This window comes from Mustela putorius, unplaced genomic scaffold (genome assembly GCF_011764305.1).
Source record: "Mustela putorius furo isolate JIRA1106 unplaced genomic scaffold, ASM1176430v1.1 tig00000040_pilon_pilon_pilon, whole genome shotgun sequence".
In the NCBI taxonomy this organism is placed as follows: Eukaryota; Metazoa; Chordata; class Mammalia; order Carnivora; family Mustelidae; genus Mustela; species Mustela putorius.
In genome coordinates, this window is record NW_025421261.1 from 3,702,613 (window position 1) to 3,714,755 (window position 12,143).

Here is a 12,143-nt window from a genome sequence, read left to right on the forward strand (position 1 = left end):
CGAGGACAGACTCCGGTTCCGTTCGAGGACAGACGCCGGTTCCGTTCGAAGACAGACTCCGGTTCCGTTCGAGGACAGACTCCGGTTCCGTTCGAGGACAGACTCCGGTTCCGTTGGAAGACAGACGCCGGTTCCGTTGGAAGACAGACTCCGGTTCCGTTCGAGGACAGACTCCGGTTCCGTTCGAGGACAGACTCCGGTTCCGTTCGAAGACAGACGCCGGTTCCGTTCGAAGACAGACTCCGGTTCCGTTCGAGGACAGACTCCGGTTCCGTTCGAGGACAGACTCCGGTTCTGTTCGAGGACAGACTCCGGTTCCGTTGGAAGACAGACTCCGGTTCCGTTCGAGGACAGACGCCGGTTCCGTTCGAGGACAGACGCCGGTTCCGTTCGAGGACAGACGCCGGTTCCGTTCGAGGACAGACTCCGGTTCCGTTCGAGGACAGACGCCGGTTCCGTTCGAGGACAGACGCCGGTTCCGTTCGAGGACAGACGCCGGTTCCGTTCGAGGACAGACTCCGGTTCCGTTCGAGGACAGACTCCGGTTCCGTTCGAAGACAGACGCCGGTTCCGTTCGAAGACAGACTCCGGTTCCGTTCGAAGACAGACGCCGGTTCCGTTCGAAGACAGACTCCGGTTCCGTTCGAGGACAGACTCCGGTTCCGTTCGAGGACAGACTCCGGTTCCGTTCGAGGACAGACTCCGGTTCCGTTGGAAGACAGACTCCGGTTCCGTTCGAGGACAGACGCCGGTTCCGTTCGAGGACAGACGCCGGTTCCGTTCGAGGACAGACGCCGGTTCCGTTCGAGGACAGACTCCGGTTCCGTTCGAGGACAGACTCCGGTTCCGTTCGAGGACAGACGCCGGTTCCGTTCGAGGACAGACGCCGGTTCCGTTCGAGGACAGACTCCGGTTCCGTTCGAGGACAGACGCCGGTTCCGTTCGAGGACAGACGCCGGTTCCGTTCGAAGACAGACTCCGGTCCGTTGGAAGACAGAGCCAGCACCGAGGGAGAAAAGCCCGACGAGCACACGGCTCTCGCAGCCTCGGAGCCCTGGACCCCGTCTTCCCCGCCGACGGCCCCGGACCGTCCCGCGGGCCGCGCCCCTGAGCACACCCACACAGCGGCCTGCTGCCCGCTCAGATTCCTCATCTGAGAAGGTTCCGACGCCACCAGACTCGGCCGCTGCCGCAGCCCCATTACGGAGCCCGGGGCCGTCCGTGAAAACGGGCGTCGGGGAAGATCGCCGTCCTCCGGCCAGAGCGCGGCGTCGGGAGCGCCGGGCCGGGAAAGCAGCCTCGCGGGCGGTCACATCACAGTAGAGCGTCAGAGGAGCGTGACAAACACAAGACGGCCCGAGGGGCGCACACACCGTTTCTCTTCCGTCTGTGTCTCCTGTCTGTTATCGGCTTGGTTTGGCGATCGATTTTCCGAAGTCAGTTCTACGAACACTTTGCACTGGTTGATTCTTTGCTGTGGCGGTGGGGCGAGCTGTGCTGCGCAGCACTGCCAGCCTCGACCCCCCAGACTTCAGTAGCACAGGCCACCCCTTGACCTCAGTCATCAACCAAAATTGCCTCCAGATATTTCCAGGTGTCCCCGGAGGGCAAATTCACCCCCAGGTGAGAAGCACTGGTCGAAACTCAAGAAGCGCTAGTCACGGCGATGATCCTGATTCCCTGACCACTGTCACTAAATTTTTTCCAAGAAACGGCAGTTGAAAAATCTGGAGAGGACGCAAATTCTAGCTCCTGCAGATTCCGCGCGGGGGCAGCTTCAGAAACTCTAATTTCATTCTTAAGTAAGTTTAAGATACTCCACTAGGGACAGTCAATCAAAGAACGGGTCTAAGGATTCAGATTCTAGTGCTCTAGCCCCAGCGGAAATGATCTTTGAGATGAAATGATACCATTCAACCTTCAAGAATTGTGTCAGGTGACCTGAGAAACGTGTTTGGAGGAGAAATGAGAGTCAGAGTTGGGTGAAATTGGCTTCACTAAAAAAACTAGTACAAGTAGCTCCAAATGTTGTATTTGTAGGAAGGAACCACTGGAGCTAAAGGCCAAATATGCGGTGAAATCTCATACCCAGAGTGAGTATGAAAGCAGCACGGCCCGGGTCAAGGAGAGTCTGATCCTTAATTTGGCCATTTTCTAAGGGGATTTTACTTACACGCTCCGTTGGTCTCGTTCCGTTGCCTTCGAAAGAGTTTGACCGGCATTCCAGTTTCCTAATTACAACTATTGTAATTGCCTTTGGGTGGGCTTTCTAACCTTCCAATAACATGTTCACTTTAATTACTGGAAATGAAAGGCTCAAAACAGGGTGGCTCACCCACACTGGGACCTTCTTGACTGCCGCATCGATATTGTTCTACTAAAGAGGAAAACCGTAATGAGTCTCCTCCACAAAGTCTGCGCAGGGCTGCGCTCCACCGAGGAGGGCAAGCATGATGGTGCGGAGGCCGTTTTAGAGCTCTGGCTTCTAACCCTGTCGGCAAGGTGACCCGTCTGGGGTGAGCAGCATTACACATAGAAGTTGTAGCAGTTTTCCAGATGAATCTAGAAAGGTCCGGTCCTATGGCTGTCCATTTATATACTGATACCTGAAACTCCACGTATTAGAGCCCTGCTTTTCACACCAGGCTTTGAACCATCAAAGACAAACTCTCGAGGCATGCTAGGGTATAAGAGTCCATGCCCACGGTGGGCAACTGAAAATGTCACGTACTATTACTGTTGATCTGTCACACCTTAGAAGGAATGAGTTTATCACATCCTTTTCTATAAGCATATTTTTAACTTTGGGTTTTTAAGTTTTCTAAAAATTTCAAAAACAGATTTTAATGGGCAATAAATGAGGACTTACATAAAAAAGACTTTGGCCACTCACGGTGATGGGAAAAGATCTAAAAACGTAGGTCACATTAGGCTCTCTAAAAAGCAGTCCGTGAGATGGAGGTGAGCAGGTGGGGGTTTATCGGGGCTGCTCTCGGGACTCTACTTGTGGAAGGAAAGGGAAGGGCACGGGACCAAGCACAGAAATAATTTTGGCCCTGGTGAAACTCCACAAAAGTCTCAGTCCACCACACGGGGGCCCTGAATGGGGGTAGACTTGTCCCCAGCAGGGGCGGAGCTAAGAGCTGCCCGGGAAAGAAGGCATGACCCTGGGCAAGAGGACTGTGCTCCTCCGGGGACGATTTCCTGAGAGGGCTGACAGCTGCGGGTGGTCAGCTGCTCTCCTAGCAGCAGCGACATCTGTGTGGGGGGCTGCTGTGTCCACGACAACACACTTTACTTTGGCACACTTTGTCAAGGGCAGATACTGGTCGTGACTGATTTACTCTAGTTGGACATGATCCTGTATTAGAACTCAGAAGTTTGCTGGTCTTTGAGGACAGACTCTCTCGACAGATAAACAAATGGGCCACTTGCTCAGGAGGCTTCCTTGGGTCTCATGTCCCCTCTTAACGGACCTCTTGTGAGCTTAAGACGGGTGACTGGCCGTGAGGTCTCAAATTCTTCATTACAAAGTGAGGAAACCCATATTCATGTCCTTGAAGGTCCTGATAACCTGGCTAATTTGAAGGAAATGGGCCTGATTTTATCAGACACATCATTCAGAAACCAAGGAGTGCTCTGCCTACTTCTTCCCTCCATCCTCTGCGGCAAGAACACTGGACTGAATAACATGGTCAGGCTTGATTCCCTCCAGAGCTACAGAGAGCTTTCGAGATGACCCACAACAGCATAACTTCTAAAACGTCTCTACCTCTGATTTTGAGAGATATTAAATAGTGGTCTATTTAGAAGATGAGGTAGTTAAATACATCTTCCTCAAGTTAACATTAATGATCATTTACAGAAATGTTCCAAGTGGGCAGAAAGGCAGAAGCAGCCCAGAAGAAAGAGTGACTTGGGGTGAAAACCTGGTGCCATACGGCCTCGGTCTGAGAACGCACAAGCAGTATCAGAGGCTGAGGCTCGTCCAGGCCAGCCCACGGAAACAGGTTCCAGAAGCGCAGCTGCTTACCCCATTCTCGCTGGTGGGAGTGGTCGCAGAGTGAGTCCCAAAAAGACACGCCGTATGTTCTGTACGCCGTTTTAAGAGAGAGTCTACCTCTGAGAGGTACTGCAGTGTTGTCTCTCCCACTAAATTAGGTTTAGAAAAAAACGAAACAGAAACAGACTCAAATTCTCCTGAGCTGCCTTCTTCCGTGTAACGTCGACGACTAAGATTTACACTTTGAAAACAGCGAAACTGTGACGCTTACTCGGTTAAACTGGAACAAAGTCAGGGGCAAGAGAATTGCTTAAATAGTGGATAATAAAAATTAAGGAATCCAGAAACTGTAGGTCTGAGACAGACGGTAATGTTACAAGATTTTATTTCCAGCACCAGTTCTTCCTTTGTGTGTGTGTGAGTGTGTGTGCGTACGTGTCTGTATGTGTGTGTGGAGGGGGGCATGCGTGTGCATACGTGTATGTGCGTGTTGTGCGTGTGTGTGCTTCACGTTCAGCCAGACACCACCGCACGCCTGCTCGTTTTGCTAAAGGTCAGCTGCAGCTGCGAGCTAAGCGCCATTCAAGGCCTGGCGTCTGCCTGGGGCGTCTCATTTGATTCCTGCATCTCGCCCCACGCAGACACACTGGGTGACTTCTCACTCATTGGTAGATGTTGGAATGAGACCTACTCATATTACTAACAATTTGGAAGGCATTCACCCATGAATCGAGGGGTCCCAAAAGTGCACACTACATGGATGCTTTCTTAGACATGACAGTCGGTCAGTTTTAGGATTTCTAGACAAAGTATAAATTTCCATTTGGTCTTCCTGCTTTAGCAAACTGGTATTGATACATGCACACTGAAAATAGAGGCATCCCTCCAGCAAATTCATATTTTTTAAGTGCATGATTATTAAACACAACCAGCTAAAGGGAAAAAATTATACCCCTGAATAAATGATAAAATTACAGTGTTTTCTTGTAGTCCATGAATACTGAAAATTTCAATTAACCAAGTGAAAAGGCATTGAATGTGCCAGCAGGATTTATATCCCAGACTAATGACCACCATCTGCATTCTATTTAGCTAATGAAGGTTTGGAACACTTGTGGGTAATTAAGGGAAAGCTGATGGGAGGAAATTCGAACCACAGAAAGATCAAATCTATTTATGTCTGCGTTTAAAGCTAAACATATCTAATAGTTCGCTCAATCAAGGCATAATGTCTGTTCATTTGGGATAAGATAGATGCTCTTAAGTTAAATAGGCAGGTTAGCTCCCAAAACACGAAATTCATTCCTCATTCATTCATTCCATACTTACTAAACAGCTTCCGTGTTCCTCTGTCCTTACGGAGCAACACAACGGCGCCAGGATTCCCCTGACGTGTCCCCACGACTTTCCCTGCTCCGACCGAATTACGCTCACAGCCCTGGTTTTAACTTTACCCAAGTAACTTGTGACCCCCTGTCTGTCACGCCGGCCATGGCACGCCTGTGGTCCTAGGACGTGATGGGAAAACACGCGGTGTACAGTACGGCACCTGGCACCTGGCGGAGCACCATAGGGGTGGGCCCGGTGTCATTAACAGGTGGGCGTCCAGGTGTGGCAGACTAAAGACTGTCTGAAGGGAGACAACACCTGATATTCAGGGGAGCAAAAAGAGGAATCAAGCTCAGTGCAGCTCTACCGAATTTCACTGAATAGTGACGGCCACTTCATCCAACGGACCTCCCCACCTGAGAAGGAGCACCTTAGAAACCCTTGCTGGGTCCCTGCCATAACTGACAGATTTGTGTTTAACAAAGGGGCTGCTTCAAGAACCTCCAGTCCTAGGATCTATGTCACTGCTAAAAACGGGTCACCTAGGGGGTGCCTGGGTGGCTCAGTGGGTTAAGCCTCTGCCTTCAGCTCAGGTCATGATCTCAGGGTCCTGGGATCAAGCCTCACATCGGGCTTTCTGCTCAGCGGGGAGCCTGCTTCCCCCTCTCTCTGCCTCTCTGCCTACTTGTGATCTCTGTCTGTCAAATAAATAAATAAAATCTTTAAAAAAAAAAAAAAGGGTCACCTAGCTGCTCGGCCATGGCGGCGACTCAATCTTAGCTGCACACGTTCATGGGTTTTGTTGTTGTTGTTGTTTTCAGAATCCCTTCCATGTCTGAAAGGAGAGCCAAATTAGAAAAAGAAAAAGAAAGAAATCAGCAAAATCAGAGCTTACACCTAGCCAGCTGGGCATAACTCGAAGCCCGTGGGTCTCCAACATTCGCGGCACCTGGAGGTCTGGTTAAACAGGTGGTTGGGCCCCGCCTCCCGTTTCTGACGCAGGGGTGCGGGGTGGGACCCAACCGTGCACTCTTCTAACACACTCTCAGGTGAGGTTGATGCTCTTGGTCTGGGAACCGTCTCTTGGAATCAGCGATCTCAGCTTTACCCAAAGGAAGTCAACAACAGTGATAACTGTGCCTTTTATGACCTCACAGGAGAGGAAAAGTGTCTCTGAATTTCCATAAGTACAATTTTAATTAGTGACAATACTAACATCTTCTAATATTTACATAAACATTCTAACCTCTAAAGCCCCTTGACACACATTGTTTTACTTCAACTCCCAAACGATACTGTAAGGTCATGTTCTTGTAGGACACCAGGAATCAGGAAGGTTAAGTGACTTGCCCAAAGTTTCTTAACTCGTTAGAAGTCAAACCAAGACTCAGGTCACTGACATTCAGAAATAGTTCTAGTGTCGAATTGTACTGAGAAGTATACTCTGGGATCATCCAAGTACAAGAAGAAATTCATTTAAAAACTAAAAAAGTGGGGTGTCTGGGTGGCTCTGTGGGTTAAGCCTCTGCCTTCGGCTCAGGTCATGATCTCAGGGTCCAGGGATTGAGTCCCGCATCGGGCTCTCTGCTCAGCAGGGAGCCTGCTTCCCCCTCTCTCTCTGCCTGCCTCTCTGCCTACTTGTGATCTCTGTCTCTCTCATCAAATAAATAAGTAAAATCTTAAAAAAAAACTAACAAAGTGAGGTTGCTCTAGTCTAACAATATCAATGTCAAAGTTCCTTTACTAGTTTTTTTCTTACTCAGCACCATTCTTAAAAGCTAATGAGCCTTTGCATTCATTGTGAATCATATAAAAGAGATTTTTTTAAATCTCCCTTAAAAGGGCTAGGTGGAACAGAAACTGAGAAATGTACATTTAAAGTCCAAATACAAAGATAAGATCGGCAGCAACCGCAAACTCTAGGAGAGAGTGCCACTGGGAGGAGAGGTTGCTTTCCAGCACCTCCTCCTCCCTGCAGGGAGGGAGCTTTGCTGTTTCCCCAGGTCGGCATCTGTGGGCAGGAGACCAGGAGGAAACTCTGGATGTGCAGACAGTGGAAGGAATTCCATAGTTTACAAATAGCACAGAGGTTTTAAAAACAAAAACAAAACAAAAAACCGATGGGACCCGAGGCTGCTGTCCACAAACATCCCCCACCAGAAGGGCCATGAAGAGGACAGACTAGAGTCTGCACCCGCACCCCCTGACCCTGACCAGGAGGATCCTGTGAGATGCGGGCAGTCGTGCACTCCGGGGCGCGGGCAGGAGAAGCTGTCAGAACACATTTCACGCACTTTATGACAGTATTTGAACATGGCCAATTAGTGCCAGGAGGAGAGAGCAGAGGAACAAAGAGCCTCAATGAAGACCCAACAAACAACCTATTGGGACAAATGACACCCACTGGTGGTGTCAAGCTTCGTCTCTCAAAGCTGCAGACCGGGTCTCTCTAAAGCCATCAACTTACTATAACAGGGCTGGACACGGCTACCCCGGGTCATCCCACTGTTCCTCCCAGAGCAGAGTATCCTAATCTGACCTGTTCGGAGCTGAAGAGAAGAGGGACGGAAGGAACTGAGACAGACAAGAAGACCAGAGTGTTCCTGCGCATGCCGACTGGAAAACCACAGGAGGGAAACGCCACACTCAAACTCCATGTCTGTTGGCACCTGGAATTCTGGAGTCAGGAGCTCTGACACTTTAAATACCAGGAGGACATCAATTATTTTGTAAGATTGTTTCTCAATATTTAGGAATGGAGAGCCTTCAGATCTCTCCGAACGTGACTGTAATCTCTACTGTCCTCTACACAAATGCCTGGACGGGCCTGGCTCCCCTCCGCGCCGCACGTCCCTGAGGCCACAGGGCGACTCTTCATCATCTCCGCACCCTGTACTTCCGCACGGTCCCGCGTGCACGAGCGAGGCACAGCGAGAACTTCGGGATGTTCGCTGATTGCACAGGGACTAAGAGGAGGGAGCAGGGGAGGAAAGAGGAAGAAGTGGGGAAGGAGCGACAGGGATCGGGGCAGGGGAAGAAGGGCGAGTAACGCTAACGCGGGCATAACAGCCTCCAGCGGGGAAAGTGCTGGGAGCCGAACCGTGTCCCCCGGAAGGAGATGCTGATGTCCTAACCCCTGCTACCTCTGAATGGGACCTTATTTGGAAATAGTGTCTTTACAGACACTCTGGTTAGATGAAGCCATTGGGGTGAGTCCGAACCCAATACGACCGACGTTCTTACAAAAAAAGGGAAATTCAGCGGCGCCTGGGTGGCTCAGTGGGTTTAGTGTCTGCCTTTGCCTCAGGTCATGATCCCAGGGCCCTGGGATGGAGCCCCACACTGGGCTCTCTGCTTCTTGTGGAACCTGCTTCTCCCTCTCCCTCTGCCTGTCACTCCCCCTGCTTGTGCGCGCTCACTCTCTCTCTCTCTCTCTCTGTCAAATAAATAAATAAATAAACCTTCTAAGAAAAGGGGGGACATCTGGACACATACGCACACAGAGGGGCGACGAGGCAAAGACAGCCCTGGGATGATGGAGGCAGAGGCGGATGGACGCAGGTGCGAGCAAACGAACACGGTGGACGGCGCCCCCCCCCCCCGCAGCTGGGAGAGGCCAGGAAGGATCCACCCAGTCTCCAAGACAGCACGGCCCTGCTGATGCGCCACTTTTGAACTTCAAGCCTCAGGAACTGTGATGCGATAAACTATTGTTCAAACCACCCAGTGAATGCTCGCTACGGTGGCCCAGCATTCTGATACCGTAGTGCATGACCAGTACCTCCACCTACTAAACAACTGTAACAGTGGTTGACAAACCATTCCCATGGAGGGGCAGACAGTAAATATTTTAGACTTTGGGAGCCAAAAGGTCTCTGTTACAATTCAACTGCATCAATACAGCAGGAAGGAAGTCATGGAAAATACACAAATGAATAAGGATGGCTGTGTTCCAACACAACTTGATTTTACACACACTGAAATTTAAATTACATAGGATTTTCATGTGTCAAAAAATATTCTTCTTCTGCTTTCTTTTCAACTATTTTAAAATGTGAAAACCGCACTTAGCTTGCCGGCTGCTCAAAAAGAGGCAGTGGGCCAGATTTGTCCTGCCGGCAACAGTTCGTGCCTCTGGGTACAGATCTAGGAATCAAAGACACCTGACTCTAGTCTTGATTCCACTAATTACTATTTTCGTCATTGTGATGAAATCACTGGCTTCCATCTTCAAGAGAACACAATAGGGTGCGCGGGTGGCTCAGTCAGTTAAGCATCCGACTCTAGATTTCAGCTCAGGTCCCGATCTCATGGGTTGTGGGATCAAGCCCCACGTCCGGCTCTGCCCTCAGCAGGAACCTGCTTGGACAGTCTCTCCCTCTGCCCCTTTCCCCACTTGCACATACACTCTCTCTTTCTCTTTTTCTCTCTCTCTCAAATAGATAAGCAAATCTTTAAAAAGATTAAAAATAAATTTTAAAAAAGAGAACATGATAGACTTTTCTCTACCCACATAGAAAGTTATTATGAGGATGAGATGAAAATCGTGTACTTCAAAGTACTTTGTATACATAGTGGCATTGATACTGGCTACACTATCTTACTCTTCAGAAACAAACATTAACACTACGGTCAAGATGATGACCCCTGACTAGTCATGGGGCCAAGGCGGGCGGAAGCGAAGACAGAAGCCCTTCGATCACCCACATCTCCAGATACATCGGCAAGTGGACAAGGAGATGCAAACCACACACAAAGCCATGAGCAAATGGACTTTCTGAGGAAGACAGCAAGTCCAAGGCAAATGGTCATCACCTTTGGTCATATTTAATCCTGCACTACTGCTGAACCGAGTTTCTTCTTCCAGGGATTGCTGTGGACGAGGACAGTTTGCTGCTGGGAGGCTGCACGGTAACTCAGCCCGTCCCCCAGATCATGACTCTAAACAAACATCCATCATCCACTAAACCTCCTCTGGCCATCTTGAGCCCATTCCTATAGTGCCAACAGCTGACAAAGTCATAAATATCACTCTCCGCGCAGAATCGTCTTCACACTCACCACCCTAAAGAGCTGGAACACTGCCCTGGGCTCTGCAGGGACTGGACTAGAGCTGACAGCTCCAGATTTGCAGGTCTGGCACAAGGCGAAGCCAGAAAGAGCACCAAGGAACAAAGAAAATAGATCGCGGGAGGGAGGATCACTTGCTCACACGGCGTAGGGCTGTGGACCTCCCGGAACGGAGTCATGCCCGGAGCTGCTGAGACCAGGCCCTTGCAAGCGACTGGCATCACCAGCCGTGGCCATAAATCCTTACAAAGGACTTTTTACTCCAAAGTAATTATTCCCGTTTTCCTTCGTTCCCAAGACTGTGTGTTTCCTGGACGCAGAGAGGGGCGCGGTCACTAAGCTTCTTCTCAGTTCCTGACCCCTCACACTCGCGAGTGAGGGGAAGAGACTCCACATCCTCGGGCGGCTCCTGGCCGCTCCCAGGGTCCATGCTCTCGCCCTCCCTGCTGTGTCTCCCCATCCCCACCCCCACCCTGGCAGCCGCCACCTGCCTTCCTAAGAACAGAGAGAAAGCCGTGGTTACTACACATCTCCGGGCAACGGGACTCCTTCTTCTAAAAGACCCACATAAAAGCCTGGTGAGGCCAGAGATGTCCTCCTTGGGAGCAAGGCAGCTTCATGGAAAGGGAATGGCCCAAATCCTCGCTCTGCCCCTTGGATGGGGACGGGGCTCCTCACTTAAGGTCTCTGAGCCTCAATTCCATACCTGTAAAATGGGAGTGAGACCACTTACCTTAGAGTATTTTGTAAGAATTCGGGGGTGGGGGGCGCTCAGTGGGAGGCCTATTATTCATTCTGAGAACTCTGGATTCTTCTCCAGCTCTGTCTCCGGCCACATCTACTCTACAGACGTCACAAATACCCATGTACAGGGCTAGCCCTGTGCCATAAGCCCACAGTGCTGAATGGGAAAGCAAGGGAAAAGCTACAAAGCTACAAAGTTACTTGAAGCCTGGACTCCACAAGAGAAAGTGGCTGGGAGCAGGGCGGGAGCAGCAGCCCTGCATAATCTTTGGGTTGTTATAAGCTGGCAAATCTTCATGCTCCTGGTTCAACCAGATGGAAGACGACTTGTGCTACGAAGTATATTGGTCTCAAGCTTGGTTCTAGGTGCTTGATGACAAGAGTCCCTCCTTCACACTGGTCAGGAAGGGGGGGTTAAACTGGAAGGAAGGTGCTCAGCCTTTGGAGAGGCGCTGACCAGCAGGGGTGGGGGTATCTTTTATCATAAGGCTTTAACACAACGTCTTTCTTTCTCTTTTCCACGGTGACTCTGTGTACTAATAGAGATCTAAATATATCCATCTTTAAAAAAAAAAAAAAAGAAAGAAAGAAAGAAAGAAAAAGAAAACAAAACCAGCGATGTTAACTCGAAATCCAAGCTGATGAATTCCCGACGTGTGAACTGGAGGGCGGGGGTGGGGGTGGGACGGGAGGAAGAAGGCCGAGAGAGACATTTTCATAATCACCAACTATTACACATCACTTAAATGGACACACAGCAGTAAGACCCCGCGTGATGGGTTCCTGTTTAAACGCCCAGGACTGTCATCAATAAGTGAAAGTTGATGCACCATTATCTCAGACGCTGTACGTGGTGGTTTGACAAAAAATCAATGGCTGCACAATTTTCCTGTACACCGAAAATAAACAGATCTCGCTTGCCATAAGCACATTCCAGAATTAGAGCCCGACGCGGTCCTTGTCCTCGCTCGAAACTGCTGCCTCTTCGTTTCTTCGC

The 12,143-nt window shown here is 50.1% G+C and overlaps 1 long non-coding RNA gene across 1 annotated transcript in view; it reads right to left on the reverse strand.

The window, feature by feature from the left end:
- Positions 1-6,170, reverse strand: part of LOC123390700 — a 194,446-nt gene extending 188,276 nt beyond the window's left edge. Inside the window, exon 1 of the long non-coding RNA XR_006605263.1 lies at positions 6,078-6,170. This is a non-coding gene — a long non-coding RNA (uncharacterized LOC123390700). The remainder of the gene's footprint in view (positions 1-6,077) is intronic.
- Positions 6,171-12,143: the final 5,973 nt, after the last annotated feature.